The sequence below is a fragment of the Aethalodelphis obliquidens genome, unplaced genomic scaffold (assembly GCF_003676395.1).
Source record: "Aethalodelphis obliquidens isolate GAN/ISIS:26980383/991018 unplaced genomic scaffold, ASM367639v1 scaffold2, whole genome shotgun sequence".
NCBI lineage: Eukaryota > Metazoa > Chordata > Mammalia > Artiodactyla > Delphinidae > Aethalodelphis > Aethalodelphis obliquidens.
Window position 1 is genome coordinate 28,628,177 of NW_020837946.1, and position 12,104 is coordinate 28,640,280.

Below are 12,104 nucleotides of genomic sequence, written 5' to 3' on the forward strand. Positions count from 1 at the left end.
TGACTCTTTAAATGGGGTTTTGGATGACAACAAAGCCAGGAGTCCTACTGAAGCTTCCTGTGGATTTGGCCCCCGGGAAGGCAGGTAAGGCCAGCGAGGGATCTCCCCATAGTTAGACAGCGTCTTCTCTTTTGGGGAGCTTTGGGGCCTGTGGGTCCTAGGAGTTCTAGGACGTATATGGCAGCAGAGGAAAAATGGGATCCAGGAGTATTAGGAGAAGCCCTTTTATGCTGGGGTGGAGGGAGGTCAGAAGGGACATTAGCTCATCTGTCATTTCTTTTGTTTGATTTTTGGAGGAGACTATAGCCAGTGATATTAATAAGTAATTAAAAATAAATCCCTCTATTAATATAAAAGCTAGATTGGCTCTTTAGCCTTGGATGGTAGAGACCTTGTATTAAATGTTTATACTGGAGAAAGGGCCATCTTGTGTTCTGGATGACAGACCTGCAGAGGGTAAAAATGCCTTAGAGTTCATGAGTTCTCAGCCCAAGCTGTCTCTTAGATTCACCCGAAGGACTTTTACAGCATTGAAACTGCATCTCAGGGGTAAGGGCCAGATATCTGTATCTTTTAAATGTCCCCAATGGATTCTGATGCCTGATGCGGGTTGGGAACCACGGATTTATTCGGTCCATTGATTTTCATCTCTCTAGGACTCTGTGGCCTGCCACAGAAGTTTCAACTGAGATGCCCCACTTGATTCTGCTTTATGGTTTCATCATTTGAAGAAAGGGTTCTATTTCTAAAGGCTAAAATATTTAGAACCACTGATGTAGGCTAATGAGCTTCTAGACTTTCCTCTCCCTTCACCTGAATTTGTCAGGTTGATCATTTGGCAGTAATCTCATGACGGGATTGAAATACGTAACAGCCATCTCAGGTTGGACTCTCCAGAAACAGAAACTGAGCTGGAGTTTCCAGAGCAATACGCTCACTGGGTTCAACACCTGTAGAGGGGAGGAACCGGGAGCAGACTGGGCAGAGGACGAAGCCCAACTGTGATGCAGGCCCAAAAGGCCTGGGCCAATTTCACCAGGAGTGTTGGAGTGAATAGTGCCCATTGGAGTCATGCTCAGGTGGGCAGCTGTCTCAGGCAAGGGTTGTGAGCTGTCGGGAAAGAGTGTGACCTCGGGGAGGAGGGTCTCTGCAGCTGAGGCAGACCCCAAAACAGCTGGCAGCTGGCACACGACTGCTGCCAGCTATCCCATCAAATCCTCCCTTGAAGGAGAATCTGGGCAGCACATCTGTGGCTCTACAGGACAGGTATGAAAATTTCGGGAGGTAGGGAATGCCTGTGGACTGATGATCGCTGATTCAAGAAGAGGAAGGTACTCACAAAGGCAGCACAAGCATCGTAAACCAGGCTCATGGCAATGGGACCTGGGAAAGGCTCCTGTAGGGACAAAGAGAGGTGATGTGAGTTGGAGAAGAAACAGCGCACCTCTCCTCTTCTTGGGACACCTCACATGGTAGACCGCCTTTCCATAGCTTCCTCTTGAGGATAAAAAGGAAATTTTAGGACTGGGGTGGGGTTAGATAACATTCCAGAGGATGTGGTTGGTAACCTCTATCTCTAGGATTAGACTAACTTTAGTATAAAGGAACTTTGACTGTTGCACGTCAGATTCAGTCTGCATTTATCAATCCCCTCGCATAGGCTACCCTCTGTGTTAGGTATTTTTGTGCACAGTCCCACCCGCCCATATTCTCATCTTAATCAGGTTGTCATGAAAATTACCGTTGGAGTGACTGTCTTTTCCTTTTTCAACTTACCTACATGTTTATTTAAAGACTAAATGTAGAAGACAGAGTTTTTCTGAAATGAAAACAATAGGATCCCTAGAATCTTGTTACTAACGTGCCGTATCTTGTTCTCATTCTGTTTAAAAGATATACTGTTATCAACACCTTAATTATAATTGTAAGATAAATCTTTATGAGCAGAAATGCCTTTAGCTATGTTTTAATTTTAAGAGATATAGCACAGCCCTTTTACAGTGGTTAAGTACATTAGATTGAGAGCAGTGAACAAGATTGGTGGTTTATATCAACCTCCAATGACCAACATAGATTAGAAAAGTAAACCTACACTGTTTTCTACTACAAACCACAACATATGTAGTTTCCCATAGTGAACATTTATAGTTTCAAAGCCATAACAGTTCTTAGAACTCTTAAAACAAACTTTTTAATATCACAAGAAATCTCTTTGCAGTAAGAGATAGGCTTAGGCAGAACCTTTAAGTACAGACAATGGATTGATGCAGCTTACATTATGGTAACTGGTATGTAAATATTCAATAATAATTTCCTTAACCATTTATCAAGATGTAATGTCTAACTGAAAGATTTGTCTACTCAAACTACCTGTGTTGACTGCCTCCCAAGCTTTCAAGTTTTCTCATTAATCTGCTCACTGAAGCTTGTAACTTCTGGCTTCAGTTATCATTTCTAGCCAGAGGTAGGTAAAAGAATATGGAGCCTATTAATTCCTGTTGCCACACTAACTAGATTTTAGGTTTTGAATAAGCTATCTGTTATGCACATTCTCATTAGGCACAAGCATAGACATTAGAACAGGCCCTGAGGCAGTGGCCTTAGGCAGGGGCAGATCCTACAAATGGCGTGTGAGTGGATGGACACCCCCAAACCCAACCACCATCCTGTGTTTCTGGTAAGCAGGGTAAAGAGAGGGTCAGGACCAGAGCTGGACAGATGGTGGCAAATGTGAATGAGGGAGGGACTTGCCCAGAGCTATTTCAGGTGTCCCTGGGCCACCCCAGTCTTATGACCTCCAAATTATGTGCAGTATACAGTATGAAAGGGAGGCTGGTCATCAGGAGTGATATCTTTTGTTCATAAATGAAGGCTAGAGCCGGCAGGCATATGGAGACATTATGACTTTCACGGGCCCCGTGCCCGCCTCTGTGAGGGTCTGAGGGAGCCGTGTGTGGAGGTGCTGTCCAGATGCAGTTTCAGAGTTCTGAGTTCCAAGTCTCAGTTCCACAAATTCAACATATCAGGAGCAGTGCCACCTCCTCTACTTGACAGTGAATCTAACCACTTCAGCCTCTGTAGGAAAAACAGGTAAGAGGTACTCCTCAGGGACATAGGTGAAGCGTAGCATCTGGTGGAAGAGTCCTTCAACATAATAGCTGTTTGAAAAGATTCTTTCAGTAATTAAGGTGGGGGGAAAAATGGGTGGGTTCTAGGGAGCTAACATTCTGTTGAACCTGCTACTCTGGGAACTGAAAGACCTCAGAGGGAGACACACAAAGAGGTTAGGAAGGGGCTGGGATTGATGCTCACCCACCATGTCACTTCATTATCAAAATCTCTTGAGGGGAAAACCTGCAAGTCCCCTGCTTCCATTTCACATCTTATCTCTAAAACAGTCTCCTTTTGGGGCTGGCCCTTTAACATCTGTTGCGACATGCCACGGAGTGTACAAAAAACAGCCTGAGAAGCCTCCTTCAGACCTTGAGGAATCTATTTAATTTGTGATGGTTTGCATTTTGTTTGTGGGAGGGATAAAAACACAACAAGCCCTAGAAAATAACTACTTCATTGCATATTATAATTTATTCCACCAGGAGGTTGGAAGTATGCCTCCAAATTGCCCTAGCACAATCTTTGAGGATCTGGTGGTTCATACTAGCAAATCTGAAGTCAGTGGAAAATTTCCACATGAGAGAATTATAGCATTGGATCCTTTAAAATGACAACACGTGCACATAGCACCCCCCCCCCCGCCCGCAGCCCCCCATCCTCACCCCCGGCATTTCTGAATGTCTGGAAATCCTGATCAGGAATTTGAAAAGCAGTCAGGATATATTGCATCAACTGTGTTCCAAAGTATTTATGCAGTGTATGTTTTAATACTAAAAAAATGATTTGGTTAGACTTAGCAGGCTCAGCCTCATTCTCTGAGAGGAGTTCTTAATTGCTGCCATAAAAAATGTCCTGATTTAAATCATAAGATAGTATACAGGGGGTTGATGGCTTGGATTCTTTTTGAAAGTTAGGTAAATAGTGTAGTATGTGGTTATAACCCGTTGCTGGTTTCTATAAAATAGCTAATGGGAAAGAACCAATCTTTCTTTTTTTTGTTGTTTTGTTCTTTCTTCCTTTCTCTCTTTTGTCCCTTCTTTTCTTTGTTGCTTAAACTATCATGAGTAAGATGAACAGTTTGCAAGAGCCACTCTCTTTAGATATTTTATCTATTCTTGTTCTCAGATGGCAACTGCAGACATCTCAGTTTGACCCCAAATGCCTTGAAATCTGAAAACAGATGGTGGGTAGAAAACTAGAAAGGTGCTGATTTTCAATGTCTGGTCTTGCTGTTCTGATCGTCTCAGGGCTACAGTACATGGTCCAATGCTTTCCCTTAACAGTTATCCTGGCTTGGAATTGCTCTCCCCACTTGGACCCATTTTCATCTAGATAGAGCCTTTTCTTCCTTCAGACCCATATTTTCCATTCTTATGGGAACCTAAATGCAGGCAAGGAGAGGTAGGAAATGGAGAGTTATAGGATGGACCCTGGGCTGGGCTTGGCAAAAAGTGTGACAGGTCGGGCTTCCCTGGTGGCGCAGTGGTTGAGAGTCCGCCTGCCGATGCAGGGGACACGGGTTTGTGCCCTGGTCTGGGAAGATCCCACATGCTGCGGAGCGGCTGGGCCCGTGAGCCATGGCCGCTGAGCCTGCGCGTCCGGAGCCTGTGCTCCGCAACGGGAGAGGCCACAAGAGCGAGAGCCCCGCGTACCGCAAAAAAAAAAAAAAAAGGGTGACAGGTCAGTGGAGGCTGTAGGGGTGGGGAGACCATCAATCCTAATCACAGTTATGATTGTGGAGGTGGGAAAGGGACTTGTGGGGCTGGAAGGATCCCAGTTCAAACTGGGCCAACCAATCAGTTAAAGGAGGGCCCTCAGCAGAAGATGCCATGTAGCAAGCCACTATTTATACCAAGGGTGCTTGGGAACATAATGGAAGTCTCCTCATTAAAACCCCACACCCGAACCACCAGCAAGTCCTATCGACTCTACTCCCCAAAGATATTTAAAATCTAATATTCTCTCCACCTCTGCCACTAACACCTGGTCGGAGTCACCACCTTCTCTTACTAATCATCAGGGAAATGCAAATCAAAACCACAATGAGATATCACCTCACACCTGTTAGAATGGACATTATCAAAAAGACAAGAAATAACAAGTATTGGCAAGGATGTAGAAAAAAGGAAACGCAGGGCACTGTTGATAGGAAAGTAAATTGGTGCAGCCACTATGGAAAACTCTATGAAGGGCTTCTCAAAAAAATAAAAATAGGACTACCATATGATCCAGCAGTTCCACTTCTGGGTATTTATCCAAAGAAAATAAAAACACTACTTTGAAAAGTTATATGCACCCCTATGTTCATTGCAGCATTATTTACAATAACCAATATGTGGAAGCAACCTAAATGTCCATCAACAGATGAATGGATAAAGACGATGTGATATAGATAGATAGATAGATAGATAGGTATAGCTATATATACAATGGAATATAACCATAAAAAAGAATGAAACCTTGCCATTTGCAATGACATGGATGGAACTTGAGGGTAATATACTAAGTGCAATAAGTCATACAGAGAAAGACAAATACTGTATGATTTCACTTCTATGTGAAATCTAAAAAATAAAACAAATGAACAAATGAAACAAAACAAAACTCATTGATATAGAGAACAGGTTGGTGGTTGCCAAAGGGGAGGGGTGTTGGGAGAGTGGGTGAAATGAGTGAAGAGGATCAAGAGGTACAAACTTCCAGTTATAAAATAAATAAGTTGGGCTTCCCTGGTGGCGCAGTGGTTGAGAGTCCGCCTGCCGATGCAGGGGACACGGGTTTGTGCCCCGGTCTGGGAAGATCCCACATGCCGCGCAGCGGCTGGGCCCGTGAGCCATGGCCGCTGAGCCTGCGCGTCCGGAGCCTGTGCTCCGCAACGGGAGAGGCCACAACAGTGAGAGGCCCGCGCACCGCAAAACAGAAACAAAAACAAAAACAAAAATAAATAAATAAATAAGTCATGGGGGTGTAAAACAGAGCATAGTGACTATAGTTAATATTATATTGCATATTCAAAAGTTGCTAAGAGAGTAGATCTTAAAAGTACTCATCACAAGAAAAAAAAATTGTAACTTAATGTGGTGATGGATGGTAACTAGACTTATTGTGGTGGTCATTTCACAGTGTGTACAAATATTGAATCATTACGTTATACACCTGAAACTAATACAGTGTTGCATGTCAATTATACCTCAATAATAAAATTTTTTTTAAATTAGTTTTTATTGGAGTATAGTTGATGTACAATGCTGTGTTAGTTTCTGCTGTACAGCGAAGTGAATCAGTTATACATATACATATATCCAGTCTTTTCTAGATTCTATTCCCATATAGGTCATTACAGAGTACAGAACAGAGCTCCCTGTGCTATACAGTAGATACATATTAGTTCTCTATTTTATATATAGTAGTGTGGATATGTCAGTACCAATCTCCCAATTTATCCCTTGCCTCCTCCACTTTCCCCCTTGGTAACCATAAATTTGTTTTCTACATCTGTGACTATTTCTGTTTTGTAAATAAGTTTGTTTGTACCATTTTAATTCAAAAGTTAAAAAAAAAAGCCAAAATCCTTACCAGGGCCAACAGGGCCCTCCATGGGACTCTCCCTTCCCCTCTTCTTTCTGACATTATATCCTCTGTCTTCCCCTTCCTTTGTCCTGATGCAATGGTCCATCTACTGTTTTCCTTGTCATTCCAGGCACACTCTGGTATCTGAGCTTCGTTCTTCCCTCTGGCTGGAGCACATTTACCCCAGAGAGCTGTGTGGGCCACTCCAACTCCTCCAGGTCTTTGCTCACAGGTCACCTTCCTGGTGAGTCTTCCCTGAGCACATTTTTAAACATCTTACCCCCCGCCCCGCTCTGGCTTGCTCTGTCCATCTTCCCTGCTTTACTTTTCTCCATAGCACTTATCACTCTCTGATGTACTATATGTTTTATTTTTTGGTTTATTTTCTGTTTTTTTTCTCAGCAGAACATAAGCACATTTGCTTTCTAATGTAGCCACAGAACTTAGAACAATACATAGCATGTAGCAAGCACTTAACTATTTATTGAATGAATAAATGAATGAGTTCATTAAACAGACCCCCAGTAGTGACAGGGAGAACAAGACAGCTCAAGAGTCAATGGAATTGTCAGAGTCCCAGTTCATGGTGACAAGGCTAGGTTTTTGGGAAAACAAAAGCAAATAAGATGTTCGTGTTTCTTAGATGCTCATAGTAGAGGAGCCATATACAGGATGTTATCAGTTTGTCAGAGAATGATCAATGCCTGTGCTCAAATAGATTGAACACAGCCAGAGGCTGGCATCAGGACTCTAGCCCTTCTGTGAACGTCTGTAACAATCACTGTCTCACCCATTCACCCATCCATCCATCCATCCATCCATCCATCCATCCATCCATCCAGTCTTATGACAGTTGTTTATCCAATGTTTTTGCAAAACTGGCTTTGCATTGCTCAGATTTTCTGAACATCTCTCCTACAGAACTGAGCATTTTTGTGAGCAGGAATCTCCACATCATTAAATCTTGAATACTCCCATTCCCTGACATGAAGTCTTGAATGAATGAACCTTGGACAAGGGGTTGTGCCTTGTTTTTTCTCTTTAAAACCTAAGAGAAAGAATAACGAGAATGGATGAATCAATATACTAAAGGTCTTGGAATTTTTCAAAGTTAGAGTTCAGATGTTTCTAACTGGCGCTGGGTACTCTCCCCGTGCTGCACATTTGCCTTTGCTCATTCAGTTGTGCCCTCCACATGAGATGGCTGATCTCCCACGATCATTTCCTTTCATTTGGGAACCTGGTAAACCCAAGGCTGGTCCCAACGCTGGAAAAGAGGCTTCGTTCCTGGTTATTTATTCCATTAATTGCTAGGTTGTTTTTGTCTATCTCACTGACTTCATTTCTCTTTCTCGCTCCATATTCTACTTGATATTAAATAGCTGTAGACTTTTCACACAATAAGGCTCTTAAAATGGGTGTGTGAGTGTTCCTCTAAACATATTTTAATTTCTCACTCTGTCTTAGTCTGCTTAGATTGCCATAACAATAATATCATTGGCTGGGTGGCTTGAACACGGGAATACATTTTCTCACAGTTCTGGAGGCTAGAATCTGGGATCAGGGTGCCAGCCTGGTTGGGTTCTGGTGAGGCTTCTCTCCCTGGCTTGCAGATGGCCGTCTTCTTGCTGTGTCCTCATGTGGCCTTTCCTCAGCGCATGCAGTTGGGAAGAAAGATCTTTCTCCCTTCCTCTTCCTATAAGACTACCAGTCCTATTGGATTACGACCCCTCTTATGACCTCATTTCACCTTAATTACCACCATAAAGGTTCTTTTTCTAAATATATCATTGCATTGTGAGTTAGGATTTCAACATAGGAACTTGAAGTGAGGGACACAATTCAGTCCGTAGCACGGCCCTTCTTCAGATACACAATGTCAAGTATCAATGGGGTTAAATTTGTTGTAACTTTAATTTGATCATAACTTCAAGCTGTGTTTATGCCCAGTTTTTATATTTTCTTCCTCACTTAGCATGCATTTCTGTTCACCACTTAAATCAACTTCAGGGAATGTGATTTATAGATTAGTCTTGCTTTGCTCCCATTGTCAAGTTTTTACTTTACTCTGAATCTGGTTCCTTTTATTTTTGTTAAAAAGACAGGTCAGTATGGAATCCTCCGTCCCCATTAAACACTTGGTACTCGTTTGCCCATCTAGCCCTCATCTCCTCTATCTTATCTGTAGTTGCACAGACATAAACACACACACACACACACACACACACACACACACACACACACACACACTCTTCTCATGGTTGCTTTCTTCTTTTTTTTTCCCCTCCTTGGTACTAGTATCTTTTATTTTTGTGAATAAAGCCATAATGTTAGAAGATTTATCAGTGAAATTTTCCTTTGTCTATCTTTTTTTTAATATTTTAATTTTATCAGAGTATAGTTGATGTACAACGTTGTGTTAGTTTCAGGTGTACAGCAAAGTGATTCAGTTATACATATACATGTATTCATTCTTTTTTAGATTCTTTTCTCATGTAGGTTATCACGGAATACTGAGTAGAGTTCCCTGTGCTATACAGTATGTCTCCATTAGTCATCATTCTTGTTTATAATAGTGTGTGTATGTTCATCCAAAGCTCCTGATTTATCCCTCCCCACTACGTTTCCCCTTTCGTAACTGCAAGTTTGTTTTCAATGTCTGTAAGTCTGTTTCTGTTTTGTAAATAACTTCATTTGTATCATTTTTAATATTAGATTCCACATATGAGTGATATCATATGATATTTGTCTTTCTCTGTCTGACTTACTTCACTTAGTGTGACAATCTCTAGATCCATCCATGTTGCTGCAGATGGCATTATTTCATTCTTTTTTATGGCTGAGTAATATTCCATTGTATATATGTGCCATATCTTCTTTATCCTTTCATCTGTTGATGAACACTTAGGTTGCTTCCATGTCCTGGCTATTGTAAATAGAGCTGCAATGAACATTGTGGTACATGACTCTTTTTGAATTATGGTTTTCCCAGGGTAAATGCCCAGTAGTGGGATTGCTGGGTCATATGGTAGTTCTGTTTTCAGTTTTTTAATGAACCTCCATACTGTTCTCCACAGTGGCTGTATCAATTTACATTCCCACCAACAGTGCAAGAGGGTTCCCTTTTCTCCACACCCTCTCCAGCATTTATCGTTTATAGACTTTTTGTTGATGGCCATTCTGACTGGTGTGAGGTGATACCTCATTGTAGTTTTGATTTTCATTTCTCTGATAGTTAGTGATGTTGAGCATCTTTTCATGTTCTTTTGGCCATCTGTATTGTGTCTTCTTTGGAGAACATGGCTGCTCTCTTCTAACCATTCGAGTTTCTGTTAAAAAACTTCACTGAGATCTTGCCCAACTATCATATCTACAGAAGTTAGTCCCATCACATCACCTATTTTCTTTTCTCTCTAACACCTAAGACTACCGTCATTTTGTGGATGGGTAAAATGAGGCTAGAGAACATAAGGGATTTGTCCACAGTTGCTCAGTTTCTGAGCAGCAGAGAGAAGGCCTGAGAAGCAGAGGGTGGTGCTCAAAGGGGTCTGGAGGTAAACCTAAACTATTACAAAACTTATCTCCTAGCAGTCCCAGGCCTTCCCTCATAAAAAGCAAGACAGCAGTCATTGGCTCTAATTGCTTCAAAGTCTTTTCATAGTGGCCCTTGCTTCTTTCCTTTTTCTGTTGCCTTGATAAAACTGTCTGGCAGAGTGGAGGGACAAGCATGGAAGGACACATTTGCCACATATAGGGTTGACAGATTTAGCAAATAAAAATGTAGAAGCACAGCTGTCTTTGAATTTCAGATAAACAATGAATATTTTTTGAGAATAAGTATGTCCCGTGCAATGTTTGGGACATACTTAGGCTAAAACATTATTTGTGTTTCATCTGCAGTTCAGTTTAACTGGACATCCTGTGTTTTATCTGGCACCCCTAACCAGATGGCTGCTCTACAACTACATGCATCCTATAGATAATGGTTGTAAGCCTCAGGTGAGTGTGCTGGGGAAAGAAAACAAGCAATAAAGTCCCTTTGAGCTCTGTTGTTTTATTTACTTAGGTGAAACTCTGATGTTCTTTGACAATAGAAACAACACCACAAATATTCCGAAAAGAATATATATTTTACTTTGGAAGCTTTGACTTATATCTTTATCAGCTCAGTTGCTTTGGTTTTCTGTGAATTCACAGCATTTAATATCTAAGCACCAAAGGAACTAGAAAACTGCATGAGTTCATCACCGCTGGACTCGTGTTTGGGTAAACTTGGACAAGCTGATTTACCTCTCTCATTTGCAAAATGAAGATAATAATAGCCTGTGTCTTATAAGATTGTGAGGGGTAAAGGAGAAATTGTATATGAAAGTGGCTAGTCCAGTGCTTGCCATATAGTAGACACTCAATACATAACAGCTTCACTTTTCTTGCCTCACCACTCCATTTCTGAGAGTGAACAACATCACATTCCCAGACCATGGCAAAATATTAGGCTGAAGAAATTACTGTTATGTCTCAAAGAAATTATTACCCTTACTTACCAATAACCAGATAACCAGCAGAGCCAAACCAATCGATTTGTTCATTCAGGCATTTATTCAGCAAGTATTTATCGAAGACCTAACATGTGCCAGGGGCAGTGATCTAGGAGCTGGGGACACACGGTAAACGGAGCGAAGTTGCTATTTTCCCATGAGAATTGTTTATATTACAGTGTGTGTGTGTGTGGCGTGGGGATGCAGATGATGACTGGATAAGCAGGAAAACGTATTATATCACATTTTACATGGAGCAACCAATTAGGGCAAATGTTGTGAAACGGAGTCCTTGAATTTGGTTGTGTGGAGATCACTGGTGGCCTTGATAACAACAATTGTTCCCTGAGGTTGTTTAAGGGAACGAGGGGAGCAGCAGGAAGTAGAGAAAGGAACTTTGCTAAAAAGCAAGGAGAAAAAAAAATGGGTGGCAATTCAAAGGGGATATGGGGTTAAAAGACTGGATTTTTTAATGGGAGTCATGATAGCATGTTTAAGCCGAAAGGAATGACCAGTAGAGAGGAACAGATAATGCAGAAGGCAAAGGACAACTCTGGGAGTGAGTGCTTGACAAGGCGATAAGGCAAGAGACTCCAGTGGACAAGAAGATTTGTGCTTAGAGTGCTACCGGGACCTTTTACTCGCTGCAGAAAGATGGGAGGTCGAATATATGAGGTTGAGGGTACAGGGGCTTAGTCAACTCTGCAATGGGAACATGTGGAAGTTCTCTTCTACCTCCTCAGAGAAGTAAGACATAAAATACTTTCACTTCTCTTATCAATAATTATCAATTATTAAGTTGAAAATAATTACTGATGTTAGAAATGACAGCTTCCTCTTGCCAAACACCCACTCATATTTGGGATATGTATCCTTGTCCCC

General features: G+C 41.7%; 1 long non-coding RNA gene across 1 annotated transcript in view; it reads left to right on the forward strand.

Moving 5' to 3' along the window:
• The window catches only part of LOC113629046 (uncharacterized), a 301,835-nt gene that overhangs the window by 202,820 nt on the left and 86,911 nt on the right, over positions 1-12,104 (forward strand). Inside the window, exons 7-8 of the long non-coding RNA XR_003436346.1 lie at positions 6,815-6,928; positions 10,585-10,683. This is a non-coding gene — a long non-coding RNA (uncharacterized LOC113629046). The remainder of the gene's footprint in view (positions 1-6,814; positions 6,929-10,584; positions 10,684-12,104) is intronic.